General features: G+C 38.9%; 1 long non-coding RNA gene across 1 annotated transcript in view; it reads right to left on the bottom strand.

Annotated features, from left to right (window-relative positions):
• The window catches only part of LOC140501424 (uncharacterized), a 115,556-nt gene that overhangs the window by 68,657 nt on the left and 28,880 nt on the right, over window positions 1-18,019 (bottom strand). The gene's annotated exons all lie outside the window — the stretch shown is intronic.

Below are 18,019 nucleotides of genomic sequence, written 5' to 3' on the forward strand. Positions count from 1 at the left end.
TTCAGAGCCCCAACTTTTTCTGCTGCATCACACTGTGTGCAACTAGCCTGAGATCACTTTTCCTTTTAGAGAGGTTGAAAGTGGGTATGTTTTAGGAAAAAGTTTAAGAATCAGTAAGAAGCAGGCAGTAGGAAAAATGTTCAGGCTGTTCCTAATTTGTTTTAAAATTGGGTTCCCTTTGAAAGACTGTAAATGTTTAAAGAATCATATACTCAGTATTTATTCTGAAAAGTAGGACACGAGGATGTGGATTCTTTTTTCTAGGATTAATATCCATGGTAAATGATGGTATCAATATTCTATTATAACAAGGTTAATTTGCAGCATATCCAGGTTTACTTTAGATGAAAGTCTAGCCTAATTGGGTTTGACTAAAGAAAACCATGTCTTTCCCAAATGGGAACGAAAATGAACAGATGTGCAAAATGAACCTTGAAATTAAACTTGGGTTCACCCCCTCCCCTATTCCCCATTTTACAATAATATTGAAAATGACAAGGGAAAATACATTCTGCATACTTAAGACCAATATGAAAAAATCAGATATAACATTGATATTTATGATTGTACCTGTATTACCAAGACTAAACTGCTGCCATTCTTTGAAATGTAGCATATTTAAAAATAAACATCACTTTAAAGAACTTTGATATATCATCATACCATTTTGTGAACTGAGAAACCTTTGAAACCTTTACAAACAGAGAAAACTCAAAACATCTCATCTTTTTACTCCTGTATTATTTTAATAGTGTTAATGTACTATGAACTGCAAACCACTTCTGCCCTCTGGTTGCCTGAGAAGAAAATTGTTCTCTGTTATTCACCCTTCAGTCAGCCAGGACCACACATTATGCATGGCCTTGCAAACAGGGGGTTAGGTGAACTGATCAATACTTTCAGAATACTTTATTTAGTGAGATCAATACACTGTAATGAGGTCTGTGCTTCTGTACCCCAATTCAATGCTAAGGATCACTGCAGGGATGACAAGGTGTCTTTTCTGTTATGAAACCCAATAAAAAATTATGTTTGATTTTTAATAAGCATTTCATAGCACAGAGCTCTTTAAACAGGGTCTAAAAGGCATATATATATTTGTGTATATATTTTAGTTTCCTATGAAATTAATGCCATTTTTTTAACTTGTCCAACTTTATTTTGGAATGTTTGTTCAATTAGTACTTGTTCAAATTAAACATAGGATCCTATTTTAAAACCAAGCCAGTGAAAGCCCCTATCAGTTCAAGAAAGAAAATAGAGCATTTTTAGAGTAATACGTTCTTAGTTAACATGTATATGGCCTACACACAGGAGATGATGGCTACTAGAAGGTACAATTTAATACAGTTTTCACAAATGGGTTTGAATTCAAAAAAATGGATACAAAGCACATGCTCCAAAATCACTTCTTGGGTAGAATTGCTGCTCTGAGAGTCACTTCCTTTTTTCAGGACACACTGTCTAGTCAATTCACTGCTGCAGTTGGTCAAGTGGGTTGCTCCTTGGGGCTGAGTGGCCTTGGGTGCCATCAAACTCTAGTCTGGATTCCAATTTCTGGATTTCTGATATCTTTCACATGATGTCTGCTTTATTAGATTATGAGATCCTTGAAAGATGGAGCTGCCTTTTGACATTTTTTATATCCTCAGTGTTTACTTATGTATCTGGCAAATAGTAGATTCTTAATCATGACTATAAATTACTAACTCATTGAAGTGTAAGAGTCTGATCCTCATTTCTGATAGATCCAGATTTAATAAGGAGGAGATTCTAAATAATCAGAATTTTCATATGGTTTGTGCCCTGCTGCCCACCCAAAGTATCCCACTTTATCCCTTTCAGGACGTTTAAATTTAGCTTGCTCTGAAGGAACTGGACTCAGTGCATACTTGAACAATTCCCTCAGGTCTTTTGTACCTTAGAATCTCTGGCATAAACATTGCATATTTGATTTGACTATCTGGGTTAAAAAGTATTGTCTATGGCCCCAGAATAGAGTTTTTAAGCTAGTTTCAATCTAAATAGCCAGGTTGGGAATCTAATCTATGACCCCAGTCTTAGCATTCACACTAACCAACTAAGCCAATGATTTAATTTTAATTCAACTTTGTCAATGGAAAACCCCAACAATCAACTAAGTTCCTTAATTAAAATGTCACATATTAAGAAATTTTGCAAAAATCATTTGTTAAGCATTTTGGAGAAATGGCTAGTCATAATAATTAACAGCTAATATATAAGCTAACATATAATGCCTTAAAGTTTGCAATGTGTTTTACATAGATCATCTCATTTGATTCCCACACCATCCCCCTGAAGTAGGCACTATTGTTATCCCCATTTAACAAATGAGAAAATTGAGGCTGATAGAAGCTAAATCTAGCAAATGACTACATATCTTGTAAATATCTCAGATATAATACTAATCCAGGTCTTCCAGATTCCAATCTGTATAGAATACAGATTCCTGTATTCTATAAACTTCATGAGCCTCGATGTTATTTATTATAATGGATTGTCCCAGTAGAGGGGAGCCAGACAGGACTATAAAAAGGAAAAAAAGCATCAATAAAACATTTTTAATTAAAAAAAAACAGCAGATCACTCCTCATGACAATAGCCCATTTCCTTCTATTACCTACCAGGATTGATTTGATTAGAATAACAAAGGGATCAGGGCATACTTTACAACAAAACACGTCATGCTACATCAATAGCTTTCATCAATTCATGACATGTATAAACTATAAAGTTACAAAAAACTGTACTACCTTCCTTTGTCTTGAGGATGTACTATAGGCAAGATGCATCAGCAGAGGTGGCTCTACCAGAGATGCCCTTGCAAATTCAGCCAGGTGGTCTTACTTGTGCTGCATCTGTTCCAACCAGCATGATCTGTTATGCTCAATATGTGCCACTAATACTTCTGGAAGGATGCAAAGGACATCTGCTTTATCAATTTCAGCTAAATAATTTTTATAGTCATTGCTTCAGTGATTGCTCTAGACAGCATTTTATTGGACTCTGGACCACTGTTTGATCTACCCAAATGAAGATCCTTTGCATACCTGTGCTAATATGTACATAAAATTTTAAAAGATCCTCTTCAAAAATAAAGCCGAAGATTGTGCCAATGACGTTCAAACCAAACAAGCGATATGGTGGTGGTTTTTAGTCATTTCAGTCATGTCTGGCACTTCATAACTCCATTTGGGGTTTTCTTGGCAAAAATACTGTAGTGTTTTGCCATTTCCTTTTCTTGGCTCATTTTACAGATGAAGAAACTAAGGCAAATAGGGTTAAATGATTTACCCAGGGTCACAGAGCTAATAAGTGTCTGAGGCCAGACTGGAACTCAGGAAGACTCATCTTGCTGACTCCAGGCCTGGATATACTGCCCCAACTAGCTGTAATTAAATGAGTAGGCTAATGGATAAAATTTATAAAGCTCCAGAACTGCAGAGTTACACAGAACATAGTCTAAGAATATTTCTCCAATACTTCAAAAGATCAAGAATGTGTATTCCTAGAACCAGCTGCCCCAAAGTCAATAGTAGTATTCCCCAATGAAGATCATTTCATATATGGATGCATAGAGCAGTTTTCTACTAGGGAAGCTGAGTGGGTGCAATGAATAGAATGCTGGACCTGGAGACAAGAAGACCTGAGATCCAGTCTCAGATGCTTTCTAGATGTGAGACCCTGGGCAAGCTCCTAAACCTCTGCCTGTCTCAGTTTCTTCAACTGTGAAATAATAACAATATCAACCTGACAGAGTTTTGGTAGATTCAAATGAGATAATATTTATAAAGCACCTGGCACTTAATAAACATTTACTTCCTTCTTTTCATAACTATTAAATTCATACTCTTTTCTTCTCTCATTTCTTCCTTTCCTATCCATACTTCTTTTGATTCACTTCCTTATTAATTTTTTCATGTCTTCTGCTGTTCTACATGTGTCTTATATATGTAGCAATAAAGCAACACATTGAGTGAAGACTCAGGTCATTAGTTGAAGAGTTAATATGCTAAATAGCTTCTGCTAAACACTCTGGAGACCCTGAAACCTAAGCCACAGGCCCATTGGAGTCAGCATATACCCCTTCTAGTGAAACAATATAATATCCCCAATAACAATCCAGCAGCATGTGTTCAACTGTTGGTGTTTGGCTGAGAGTCATGTCTGCCTATAGGTCTGTACTTTAGAGATTCAGAAGATCTGAGACCCCCAGACAGTGTGTCCTTTGGCTAAGGAAGTCAACTACCTATCTATGATTTCAGATCAAAAGAACTCTAGCGAAACTAAACAGTACTAAGATGCTTGGATTTATCATCAGGAACTTTGGCCAGTCCTACCGCAAAATTTTGGTGTTCTGGGCACTTTTGTATGGGGTAACACCCCATATGAGGGAATTGAAAGATTAAGCAATTTCCCAGTCCACAAAGTTATCTTGGAGAACAGACTGCAAAAATGAAGTATCACAACTTTCTGCTGCCTAGAAAAGAGGAAGATTCTCTGGTGTAGGAAATTTAGCTTTGCTATTTGATTCACTTGCTTGAAGTTAACAATTTTCCATGTTTTAAATAAATGCTTTTGATATTAGATTTGTATTTCTGTGCTTGGTCTAGCACAGGGGTGGGGAACCTACAGCTTTCAGGCAACATGTGACCTTCTAGATCATTAAACGCGTCCTTTTTAAGGCCAAATTTCAGTAAAATTTGGATTTGGTCAAAAGGCTACACCTAAGGATCTAGAAGGCCACATGTGACCTGAAGGCCACAGGTTTCCCACCCCTGGTCTAAATAGAGTGACACATTAGGTGCCACAGATTTAATAGTTAACCCTCCCCACCCCCAAACAGACACACTGTGACTGGGAGTCGCTAAGGAGGGTGCCGTAAATGATTCATTTGATTGGAATGTTCTAAAATAGTCATTAACTTTGTCATAGCTCATTTCATCAGTGCTCTTTCCACTTACATAAATAATCCATCTCCACTATTGCCCCATATCTCCTGCCTTTTGTAGCTTAAACTCCTTTAGAAGATTGTTTTCAATAGGTGTCTCCATTTTCTTACCACTCATTCTATTCTTAACTCTTTATAGTTTGGCTTCCGATCTCAAAATTCAACTGAAATGATTTTTATTGCCAAATCCAAAAGCCTTTTCTCAGTCCTCATCCTTATTGACCTCTACAGCCTTTGACACCATTGATTATCTTCTTCTCCTTTATTCTCTAGCAGGGGTGGGGAATCTATGGCCTTGAGGCCACATGTGGCCCTTCACATTTGTTCTGTGAAGTTTGGATTCAATCAAAGAGGCAGACTTGAGGACCTAGAGGGTCACATGTAGCCTTGAGGTCACAGGTTCCCCAGCCCTGCAGGATACTATCTCCTGCTATCTGACTGCTCTTTTTCAGTCTCTTTGGCAAAACCTTTATTCAGGTCAAACTCACTAATCACAGGTGTCCCACAGGTCTTTTGTCCTGTGCCACCTTCTCTTCACCCTCTGTACTACTTCACTTGGTGATTTCATCAGTTCCCATGGATTCAATTCAGTGTTGATGATTCTTAGATCTTATCTAGGCCTAACTTCTCTGACCTCCAGTTTTGTATCTCCAACTACCTATTAGACATCTTAAATTAGATGTCAGTAGACATCTTAAACTCAGCATGTTCAAAACTGAACTCATTGTCTTTTTCTCCAAACATTCTTCCTTTCCAAGCTTCCCTACTCCTGTCAAGCGCACCCCTATTCTCCCAGATCCCAAGGTGTTAACCTAGATATCATCCTTGACTCCTCACTTGCTCCCCTCCTCTTATCCAGTCTGTTGCCAAGACCTGTTAATTTCACCTTTGCAATATCCCTAAAATATGTTCCCTTCTCTCCTTTGATCTTACTACCACAGTGGTACAGGCCCTCATCTTCTAACACCTGGCTTATTGCAGTAGCCTATGTGTGGGTCTGTCTGTCACATATCTCTCCCTTCTCTAGTCCATCCCCCATTCAGTTGCCAAAGTGATTTTGCTAAAGCTTAGGTTCAACCATGTCACTCCCTACTCAGAAAACTCTGGTAGTTCCCTATCACCAATGTGAAAAAATACAAAACTCTCTTTTGGGCAGTCAAAGTCCTTTATAACATACCTCCTACCACCGCCTTTCCAGTCTTCTTACACTTTATATGCCCACATACATTTCAATCCAGTGACATTGGTCTCCTTGCTATTCCTCACACAAAACACCCCATCTCTTGACTCTGGACATTTTCACTGGCTCTCTGCCATTCCTGAATGCTTCCTTCCCCCAATCTTTGCCTCCTGGCTTCCTTCAAGTCCCAGACAAAATTCCACCATCTATAGGAAACCTTACTCTTCATTCTAGTGCCTTCCCTCTGTTGATCATTCTCTATTTGTCCTGCATATAGCTAGCTTGTAAATAGTTGTTTGTATATTGTCTCCCCATTAAATTGTGAACTCCCTGAAGGCAGGAGCTATCATTTTCCAACCAATTAATAGTATTTTACTTTTTTCCAATTACATGTAAAAATAGTTTTCACATTGACTTTTAAAAGATTTTGAGTTCCAAATTTTTCTCCCCCACCTCTCCCCAAAGCAGCAAGCAATCTGATATAGGTTATATATATATACAATCACATTAATCATATTTCCACATTAGTCAGTTGTAAAAGAAGAATTAGAACAACAGAGAAAAGCCATGAGAAAGTGGAAAAAACACAAAAATTGAATGTTTCAATCTACATTCAGACCCCATAGTTCTGACTCTAGATACGGATAATATTTTCCATCATGAGTCCCTTGGAATTGTCTGGGATCTTGTATTGCTGAGAAGAGCTAAATCTATCATATTTGATCATTGCATAATGTTGCTGTTACTGTGTACAACATTCTCCTGGTTCTGCTCATTTCACTCAGTATCAATTTATATAAGTCTTTCCAGGTTTTTCTGCAATCAGCTTTATCTCTTTTTCAATTAATTAATTAATTAATTTTAGTTTTCAACACTCACTTCCATAAATTTTCTCTCCTTCTCCTCTCCCATTTCCAAGAGGGGTGCACAATCTGATATAGGCTCTACGTACACATTCATATTAAACATATTTTCACATTAGTCATGTTGTAAAGAAGAATCAGAAGCAATGGGAGGAATCACGACAAAGAAGAGAGAGAGAGAACAAATAGCCTGCTTCAATCTGAGTTCAGACTCCATATTCTTTTTCTGGATGTGGATAGCATTTTCCATGAGTCTTTTGGACTCTTTTGATCCTTGCATTGCCGAGAAGAGCTAAGACTATCACAGTTTGATATTGTACAATGTTGCTATTACTGTATACTATGCTTTCCTGGTTCTGCTCACCTCACTCAGCATCAGTTCATGTAAGTCTTTTCAGGTTTTTCTGAAATCTGCCCACTCATCATTTCTTACAGCACAATAGTATTCCATTACATTCATATACCACAACTTGGTCAGCCATTCCCCAACTGATGGACATCCTCTCAGTTTTCAATTCTTTGTCACCCCAAAAAGGGGTGGCTATAAATATTTTTGTACATGTGGATCTTTTTCCTGTTTTTATGATCTCTTTGGGATACAGTCCTAAAGGTGGTATTATTGGATCAAAGGGTATGCACAGTTTTACAACCCTTTGGGCATAGTTCACAATTGCTCTCCAGAATGATTGGGCCAAATCACAATTCTACCAACAATATATTAGTGTTCCAATTTTCCCACATCTCCAATATTTATCATTTTCTTTTCCTGTCATGTTAGCCAATCAGATAGGTGTGATGTGGTACCTCAGAGTTGTTTTAATTTTCATTTGTCTGATACTGATTTAGAGTATTTTTTCACATGACTTTAATTTCTTCATCTGAAAACTGCCTATTCATATCCTTTGACAATTTATCAATTAGGGCATGACTTGTACTCTTATAAATTTGACTCATTCTCTCTATATTTTAGAAATGAGGCCTTTATCAGAAACACTGACTATAAAAACTGTTTCCCAGCATTCTGCTTTCTTTTCAATCTTGGTTGCATTGGCTTTGTGCAAAAACTTTTTGATTTGAAGCAGTTAGGAGGAAGCTGAGTTCAAATTTGATCTCAGATACTTGACACTTACTAGCTGTGTGACCTTGGGCAAGTCACGTATCCCCAATTGCCTTGCTTTCCCCCTCCAAGAAAAAAATGTTTTTAATTTAATGTAACCAAAAATATTCATTTGCATTTCATAATGTTCTCTATATCTTGTTTGGTCATAAATTCTTCCCTTCTCCATAGATCTGACAGGTAAACTATTTCTTGCTCTCCTAATTTACTTATGGTATCACCCTTTATGTCTAAATCATGTACCCATTTTGACCTTATCTTGGTATATGGTGTGAGATATTGATCTATGCCTAGTTTCTGCTATATTATTTTTCAATTTTCTCAAAAGTTTTTGTCAAACAGTGAGTTCTAATCCCAGAAGCTGGAGTCTTTGGGTTTATCAAAGAGTAGATTACTACTATAGTCATTTACTATGTATTTCGTGTCCCTAACTTATTCCACTGAGCCACCATTCTAATTTCTTAGCCAGTACCAAATAGTTTTGATGATGGGCAGGGGCTATCGTGTGCCTTTCTTTGTATCTACAGTGCTTAGCACACTGATAGGCACATAATCAGTACTTAATATTGACTGACTGATATAAATCACAATTCCTCTTCACATTACCAGATCTAATGAGCTGCTTTCATTATATAGCAACTAATTTTCTACTGAAGACTTTATCTAAACCTAGGTTTCACTAGGTTAGTCCTAAGACAAAGGAAACTGTCACTGATCTAATAGTCATTTCTTTTCCATCTTGTTATGACATTCTAGAATTTATGCTTCCCTAATACAATCTTCAAGAGCCCAGAGTCATCTCTATGCCGCAGTGAAACATCAAAATGGAGGAATCTCAGAAAATGATGAAAACTTTTGGAAAGCATAATTTTTAAAAAAAAGAACATGCAAAAATATTCAAATGATCAGATGATCAGCTACCACTTTACACAACTGAATCAATGTTGTGGATTTAAATAAAGTTGAACTTGGTAAAATAAGATCACGACCAAGACAACTGAAAGAAAATCTTATCCCCAGGTAGACATTTTCAACAGCAATAGAGGTCTGAAAGTTATCAGAGTTCTGCTACCTGGTCTAGTAGCTGAAGACTCATGAACCAAACAAGAAAGTTGTAGAAAACAATATAAGCCAACCCACATATAACTGAGAAATATGACTGATAGAGTATAGCATTAAGGAGACAGCCAGATTAAAAGTCTATAGATAGCAATGATTTTTACCTTTCTATATCAACTGTTATCAATTTTTTTTGGTCTTGGGAACTCTTTACACTCTTAGAAATTTTTGAAGATCCCCAAAACCTTTTGATTATGTGGACTGTCTATCAATATTTCCTGAATAAGAAATAAAAAATTATAATTTTAAAAATATTTATTTTATTTAAAAAATAATAAACCCATTACAGGTTAGCATAAATAGCACATTTTTATTTTAAAAAACATATTTCCAAAAAATATAGTGAGAAGAGTGACACTTTTATATGTTATTTGCAAATTTTGTTAATGTCTACATTATTAACTGCCTTCTACCTTTCCAAACTTCTTATATTTTACTTTTCAACATATACACTTCATTGCAGTGACACTGGCCTCCTGGTTGTCCTATGAACAATTCATCTCTTCATACTGGGGATTTTCTCTGGCTACTCCCATGACTGGAATGCTCTCCACCTTCCATTCCAGGTGGTACAGTGGATAGAGCACCAGTGCAGGAGTCAGGAGGATCTCGGTTCAAATCTCACCTCAGACACTTGACACTCATTAGCTGTGTGACCTTGGGCAAGTCACTTAATCCCAATTGCCTCATCCTGGGTCATCTCCAGTCATCCTGATGAATATCTGGTCACTGGATTCAGATGGCTCTGGAGCAGAAGTGAGGCTGGTGACCTACACAGCCCTCCCTCACTCAAAACAAAGTCAAGTGCAAGTCATGTCATCATTTCTCTGATGGCATGATTTTCTTCAGCAATGAGGGATGAGCACACATACCTACTGACCTCCCTAGCTTCCTTTAAGTTCCAGCTAAAATCCCTTCTTTTCCTGGAAGTCTTCCTTGAACCTGCTTAATGCTAGCATCTTCCTTCTGTTAATTACTTCCTATGTATTCTCTATATAGCTTACTTTGTATATATTTATTTGCATGTTGTCTCCCTCATTAGATTGTAAGCTTCTTGATGATAGGGACTATCTTTTGCTTCTTTTGCATCCAAAGCACGTAACACAGAACATAGGAAGCTCTTAATAAATGTTTATTAATTTATTGATGAAGATAACTAGATTCTCATATCTGCTTCTGCATTTCACCTGTTGTGATATGTTGCTTTGATTGAAGTGCATGAAGGAAATCCAGCCTCATACAGATACGTAGTTAGAAAAGGGAGGATTACTTTAACAGGCAAATAATGTCTTAATATTATTAAAAAATAATTTTGATCTCACAGGCCCCCTTAGAAGATCTTGGAGACTTCCAGGGGTTCATAGACCCCACTTTGAGAACTGCTGCTCTTCATGATTGTCATCTCTGGTTCTATCTCTAAAAACCACATCTCTGTTCTGAAGTCTTTACAATATGTCACCTAGAAGCTTTCCTGAACTTTAAAAGCAAACTCTCCAGCAGCAAGACCTTGGAATACAGACCATCTAATTGAAAAGAAGTAATACTCAATGAAACATAATTTTGCAGGTGTGGATGTGTGCACTCAAATAGTATCAAAAATGAAAACTTAGATATTTAGAGTTCCATCCCTTTTCGTCCTTCAATTAAAGATTCCACTGGTTGTACTCTGTATATTAAGTCACTTTTGTATTCCCCTCCTGTGTCCTTTCATATAATGACTTGCTTTTCTGAGGAAAACAGACACCCAAAATAAAATGAAAATGGGTGAAAAGGCCTCCTTTCTCTCTGATGATAAAAATTCATTTAAATGCATTCATAGTATGTAGGACCTGATAGAGGCCTGAGAGATCTAGTATGTTTTCCTGGTTTTATAAATAAAGAAACTTAGTCTTAAAGTGGTGAAAGGACTTGCCCAAGTCCATAAGCCTTCCAGTGGCAAAATTAAAATGTGAACCAAGTCTTCCAATTCCAAATCCAGTGTTCATTTCAATCCTATCATACTCTTTTATAAAACTTATCAAAAAATGGCTTTGGCCACATAAGGGTCCAGCTTTTGGAGGGGCGGTGGTATTTATAAGGTTGTATTTGTTCATTTTGGTTAAAAGTATTCCTATTTTAATTTTTTTTTATTTAACTTTTAACATTTATTTTCACACAATTTTGGGTTACAAATTTTCTCCCCTTTTATCCCCTCCCCCCCCCAAACCCGAGCTTTCTAATTGGCCCTGTGACCTATCTGCTCTCTCCTCTATCCTCCCTCCCTGCCCTTGTCTCTGTCTTCTCTTTTGTCCTGTAGGGCCAGATAGCTTTCTTGACCCCTTAACCTGTATTTCTTGTTACCCAGTGGTAAGAACATTACATTTGGTCCTAACACTTTGAGTTCTAACCTCCTTAGCTCCCTCCCTCTCCACCCCTTCCCCTTGAAAGACAGGCAATTCAATATAGGCCATATCTGTTTAGTTTTGCAAATGATTTCCATATTAGTTGTGTTGTATAGGACTAATTATATTTCCCTCCATCCTATCATGTCCCCCTTTACTTCTATTTTCTTATGGTCCTTTCCCTCCCCATGAGTGTCGACCTCGTGTTGCATTCTCCTCCCCATGCCCTCCCCTCCATCCTCCCCCCAACCCTGCTTGTGCTCCTGTCCCCCACTCTCCTGTATTATGAGATAGGTTTTCCTATTAAAATGAGTGTGCATTATATTCTTTCCTTTAGTGGAATGTGATGAGAGTAGACCTCATGTTTTTCTCTTGCCTCCCCTCTTTATCCCACCACTAATAAGTCTTTTGCTTGCCTCTTTTATGAGAGATAATTTGCCCCATATAACTTCTCCCTTTGTCCTCCCAATATTTCTCTCTCACTGCTTGATTTCATTTTTTTTTTTTAATATATGATCCCATCCTCTTCAATTCACTCTGTGCACTCTGTCTCTATGTATGTGTGCGTGTGTGCATGTGTGTGTGTGTGTACTCCCACCCAGTGCCCAGATACTGAAATGTTTCAAGAGTTATAAATATTGTCTTTCCATGTAGGAATGTAAACAGTTCAACTTTAGTAAGTCCCTTATGACTTCTCTTTGCTGTTCGCCTTTTCATGGTTCTCTTCATTCTTGTGTTAGAAAGTCAAATTTTCTTTCCAGCTCTGGTCTTTTCATCAGGAAAATTTGAAAGTCTTCTATTTCATTGAAAGACCATTTTTTCTCCTGAAGTATTATACTCAGTTTTGCTGGGTAGGTGATTCTTGGCTTCAGTCCTAGTTCCTTTGACTTCTGGAATATCCTATTCCATTCCCTTCTATCCCTCAATGTAGAGGGTGCCAGATCTTGTGCTATCCTGATTGTATTTCCACAATACTTGAATTGTTTCTTTCTAGCTGCTTGCAATATTTTCTCTTTCACCTGGGAATTCTGGAATTTGGCCACAATGCTCATAGGAGTTTCTCTTTTTGGATCTCTTTCATGCGGTGTTCTGCGGATTCCTTGAATATTTATTTTGCCTTCTGGTTCTAGAATCTCAGGGCAGTTTTCCTTGATAATTTCATGGAAGATGATGTCTAGGCTCTTCTTTTGATCATGGTTTTCAGGTAGTCCCAGAATTTTTACATTGTCTCTCCTGATTCTATTTTCCAGGTCAGTTGTTTTTCCAATAAGATATTTCACGTTATCTTCCATTTTTCGAATCTGCGCGGTATGTTCTGAGATATCTGTCTTTCTGATAAAGTCCTTAGCGTCCATCGTACCATTCCAGTTTTGAAAGATCTATTTTCCTCAGTGAGCTTTTGAATCTCCTTTTCCATTTGGTTAATTCTGCTTTTGAAAGCATTCTTCTCCTCATTGGCCCCTTGCACCTCCCTTGCCAGCTGAGTTAGGCTAGTTCTCAAGGTGCCAATTTCTTCAAGATTTTTTTGGTTCTCCTTTAGCAGGGAGCTGATCTGCTTTTCATGCTTCTCCCTCATCCCTCTCATTTCCCTTCCCAGTCTTTCCTCCACCTCTCTAACTTGATTTTCAAAATTCCTCTTGAGCTCTTCCATGGCCCGAGCCCATTGGGTGGGCTGGGACACAGAATCCTCGATTTCTGTGTCTTTGCCTGATGGCAAGCATTGTTCCTCCCCATCAGAAAGGAAGGGAGGAAGTGTCTTTTCTCCGCTAAAGTACCCTTCAATAGTTTTATTTCTTTTCCCTTTTCTTGGCATTCTCTCCATCCAGTGGCCTGACCTCTGAATGTTCTCCTCACACCCACCTCGCCTCCTGGTCCTCCCAGCCAGCGTTTGGGGACTGAGATTCAAATGCTGCTTCCCACCTTAGGGTTTTTGGCGGGGGCAGGGCTGCTATTCAGTGTTAAATTAAGTTCAGGTGCTGAGGTCATGGGCAGGGCCGCCTCTCTGGCTCAGTTCCCTCAGGGGGTTTATGCACAGACCTTCCACAATGGATCCAGGCTCCCGCCCATTTGGGGAGCCCCTGTCTGCAGCCGCCTCTCAGCTTCTATCTCCTGGGGGGGCCCGAGCCATGGGGGCACCCCACTCCCCTCTCAACCCGCCAAAGAGACTCTCTCACCTACCCCCGTCAGTCTCCTGTTGATGGGGGGGCTTGTGCCGCTGCTGAAGATTCCGTCTCTGGAGCCTTCTCAGATCTGTGCCTCTCGGAGCCGCGGCCGCAGCCGCCACCGCCGCAGGTCCGGGCTGGGCTCCGCGTCTGCAGCACGATGGACCTTTTGTGAGAGGTTTGCAGGTCCCTCTGTGGGTGGGGGGACCCGCGTGGCCACTGGATATCCCATCCCCGTAGCCCTCTCGGATCTTTTCCTCTCGGTGGCGTGGCCGCGGCAGGGCTGTACTCTGCTCCCCGTCCCGGCACCCAGTCCACGGCGCGAAGGACCCCCCGCGAGAGGTTTGCAGGTCTCTCTGGAGCAGAAATCTCCCTCGCTCCAATAGTCCGTGGTCTCTGGGTGCAGAATTCGCCCTGGCTTGGTCCCCTCTAGCCGTTCTGTGGTTTGTGGGTTCGGAGCTATGTGTATGTGCGTCTTTCTATTTCGCCATCTTGGCTCCGCCCCCTTCCTATTTTAATTTTTAAGAACAAAATGTTAAGAACAGAAGATGTTGTAACATATGGGAGACATCATAAGAACTCTAGGCTTTGTATCATTTCTGTCCTCTGATCTGAGAGAAATATAGTCTCTCCTAAAGTACTTTTTCCATTTGCATATTTCTGAGAAGTTGTTTTATCCTTCTAGGAGTCAACATAATATAGGATTACAAGGTCAGTTAAATCCCTTCTCTCTGCTGAAGTCTTAATGAGCCTAAGAAAGTTGCCACCAGATAAGATCCTTTCCTTACGTTTCTTCTAATAATTCCCTGTCTTCTTATTTTTGATATGATGGTCCACAAAAGTCCTACTACAATTCTTTAGCGTGGCATGGAGATGATATTGGGTTATCAAAGGCTAACCCAGTGCAAATTCTGGAAGTTTCTGTCATGCCAAAAAGCTTAGAGTACAATGATGGATGAGTACTGCTTTTTAAAGGCATCCTAGTCAAGTGCCGAATGGCCCATCAACAGTAAACCCACTTAGTGACTAAAGACTTGGCCATAGCAACCAATGAAACAAAGACAAACACAAAGTGGCTTTAAGTCTTGTGCAGTGGCAATGGCAGTATGGCAAAAAAGGGTTCAGAAGTGCTTAAAAAAAAATCACATGGTTTTTTGAACCATGTGATTCTTAGTTGAGAGAGTGAAAAGATGCCCTAATATAGAATTAGAAAACTTGGATTTATATCCTGGTTCTGCCCCTTAATGCCCTGTGACCTTGGGCAAATTTCTTTACCTCTCTGAACATCTTTTCCCTAGCCTGTAAAATGAGAGACCTCTAATGGTCCTTCCATTAATGGTCCTTTCAAATACATGATCCTATGATGGTATTTTAAGTGTATGATTCTTGTGCAATCATTGGTGAATTGACATAGTATTGGAGGAATTTGTCAACCAGCTCAGAACTAGTCTCTAACCTGTGGGTGGCCAGAGCTGAACAAAGCAGGCAGAAAAACAAGAGTCAGAAATCAAACAGAAGTTTAATTTCAAAGTGAGGAAAACGTTTACAAGTAGAAGTCCTCCTGAGGAGGGTTTGTGGTTTGTGGCAGGGGTGGAGTTTTTAAGCATGAAAATCACAAAAAGGCAGGATCCAATACAGCCATTCATAGGTCTTGAGTAAACAGTTCCCACAGATGACAATAGAGGTGTTCCATGGGAACAGTCTGTAAGTTATTAGAATCATTTAGCCTTGTGATTGTCTCAAGTCTTAAGGGTCATTGAACCTTGTAGTTGTTCAGCAGGGTACAGAATCAGAGTTAGTGTGGCAGGAAGAGGAATGCAGTACCTGGTTCAGTTCACTTAGCAGTTACAGGCTCAGGGATTCTTTAGAGTGTCAGAAGATTTGAATGATTACTTTCTGCTACAGCATGTGAGCTGTAACACCAGCTCTCAGGACAGAATCCTCTGGCAAATAGAGATTAATATGAAAATAATAAATCCCAATTCTGGGATTTTGCTGTGGCTGAGATAATCTAAAGGGTGAGAGCAAAGGATTGTTGTTATGTTAAGTTCAGGGAACGGCTTGTTTGTTGGGCCTTAGCTCTGGAAAACAATATCTTGACAAAATGAATTATATCAATATTGACATTCTAATTATAACTGAAATTTCAGAAAGGAAGTTGAAACTAAATGAAATGTTGGTTTGTAGATTCTTGGAGGAACAGATAGAAGAATTTGCAGAGTTGGTTTACAAGTAACAAAAAGAATTATTTCACGATAATGAGAAACCTGAACATGATATGTGAATCATTGCAGTAACGGAGAATTACAAACTGGTCTATGTGTTGCCTTTCCTAAACCTGTAGGATGATAGTATGTTACTGTGTTATTATCCAGCAAGTGAGCATAATTATTCATTAAGTGAATTTGTCACAGGGTACCCTTCTTGATCCATATTGATCCATACTTACCTCAGTTCCTCTATGGCACTATAGCCTTTTTAATAGACTACAGTATCCCCACTGGTCAACAGAGCACATTTAGTTTACAGACATCTTGTTGCTAGTTTCCAATACTGGCAACATTCATCTGTTTAAACCCATCCTGATTGAGTTCAAATGTTAGCTAGGGGATGATATGGATTATTATTCCAAATATAAAAAATATAAAATATAAAGCTCTAGAACCCCCTACCTCATAACTGAACTTTTTCCATATGATAAAAACCCCTGAAAACCCCATTTTCAGGACCTGTACTCCATACACTATGACTGAGTGGTTTACTGAAATCTTATTTTAATCTCTACAGCACCTCTTGCATTTATTGCTTTATCTACACTCACACTGCCACCACCTTAATTGATTCTGGCCTTCTTGCCTGAACTAACACAATTGTCTCTTTTTTGGTCATCCTGCTCAAGTTTCTTCCCACTCCAATCCATCTTCCACTCAACTGCCAAATTGATTTTCCTGAAGTGGAAATAGAAGTATGTCACTAAAGACTCTCTATTATCTCTAGGCTCAAATATAAACTCTGTTTGACGTTTAATGCCTGAAACAATCTGTCTCTAACTTTTCTGGCTTTACTCCAGTTGCTCCTTCTATAATCCAGCCAAATTGACATTCTTGCTGTTTCTCACACATGGCATTCCATCCTGATGCCTTTGCATTGGCTATCCTTGGTACTTGGAATGCACTTCCTCCTCAATTTCATTTCTCAGTCCCTAGTTTTCTTCAAGACTCACTCAAGCCATACCTTCCACATGAGGCCTTTTCTGATCCCCATCCACCAGCTTTTAGGACCTCTCCCCCTAAGTTATCTTGAATCCATTTCTTACCTATTTTGAAAATATCCATGTCCTATATATACCTATTATCCCCCAAACTAAACTGTAAGTGCCTTGAAGCAGGGAATCTTTGTTTTTGTCATTGTATATATAGAGACTATTCCAGAATAGTCACTGGCAGATTAAGCATATAAAAAGTGGAAGGGAAATGGTTAAGTTCTCCCAAGCCTTCCACTCCAGCCATCTCTAAAGACCTCCTTCTGCATGCCTTCCTCATTCTTTGGGTGTGATCTGTGTACCTCCAGATCAGGGATTTGGACTAAGAGGACCCTAGCTCTAGGTCACAAATTATGCTGAGGAAAATCAAGGGGGGAGTAGCAAAAGAAAACAGTTTTCTCCTATTTGATCACCAGTCAACTGAATCCTCAACAGTTAACCATCTGCTGCATTGAGGACCTTCTGTCTCATTTCTGCACCACTATCTGGGCTGCCTCTCATGTCAGACTCATGTCTGATAACTCCTTATTCACAAAAAATTAAGTACACAACTCAGAGAAGTTATGGTAAATCAAATCTGTGTGTAAGCAGCACTATTATTAAATAAACTTTAAAGAACAGAATAAATTTAAATTTACATATGCTCTCTCAGAGAGTGAGAGGAGAGGGACTCATTGCCTCAAAGATCTAGAACTGTAAGGGATTTCTGAGGCCATCTGGTCCATTGTACATTTAGCAAAAGAGGAAAGAAGCCTGAGAAGGTTAAGTAATTTGCCCAAGGTAATAACTATGAGAGGTAGGATTTGAACCAAACTCCTCTAACTCTATTGTTGTTGTTCAGTTGTTTCAGTTGTGTCTGACTCTTTGTGATTTTGGGGTTTTCTTAGCAAAGATACTAGAATGATTTGCCATTTCCTTCTCCAACTTATTTTACAGATGAGGAAACTGAGGCAAACAGGGTTA

This window comes from Notamacropus eugenii, chromosome 4, assembly GCF_028372415.1.
Source record: "Notamacropus eugenii isolate mMacEug1 chromosome 4, mMacEug1.pri_v2, whole genome shotgun sequence".
In the NCBI taxonomy this organism is placed as follows: domain Eukaryota; kingdom Metazoa; phylum Chordata; class Mammalia; order Diprotodontia; family Macropodidae; genus Notamacropus; species Notamacropus eugenii.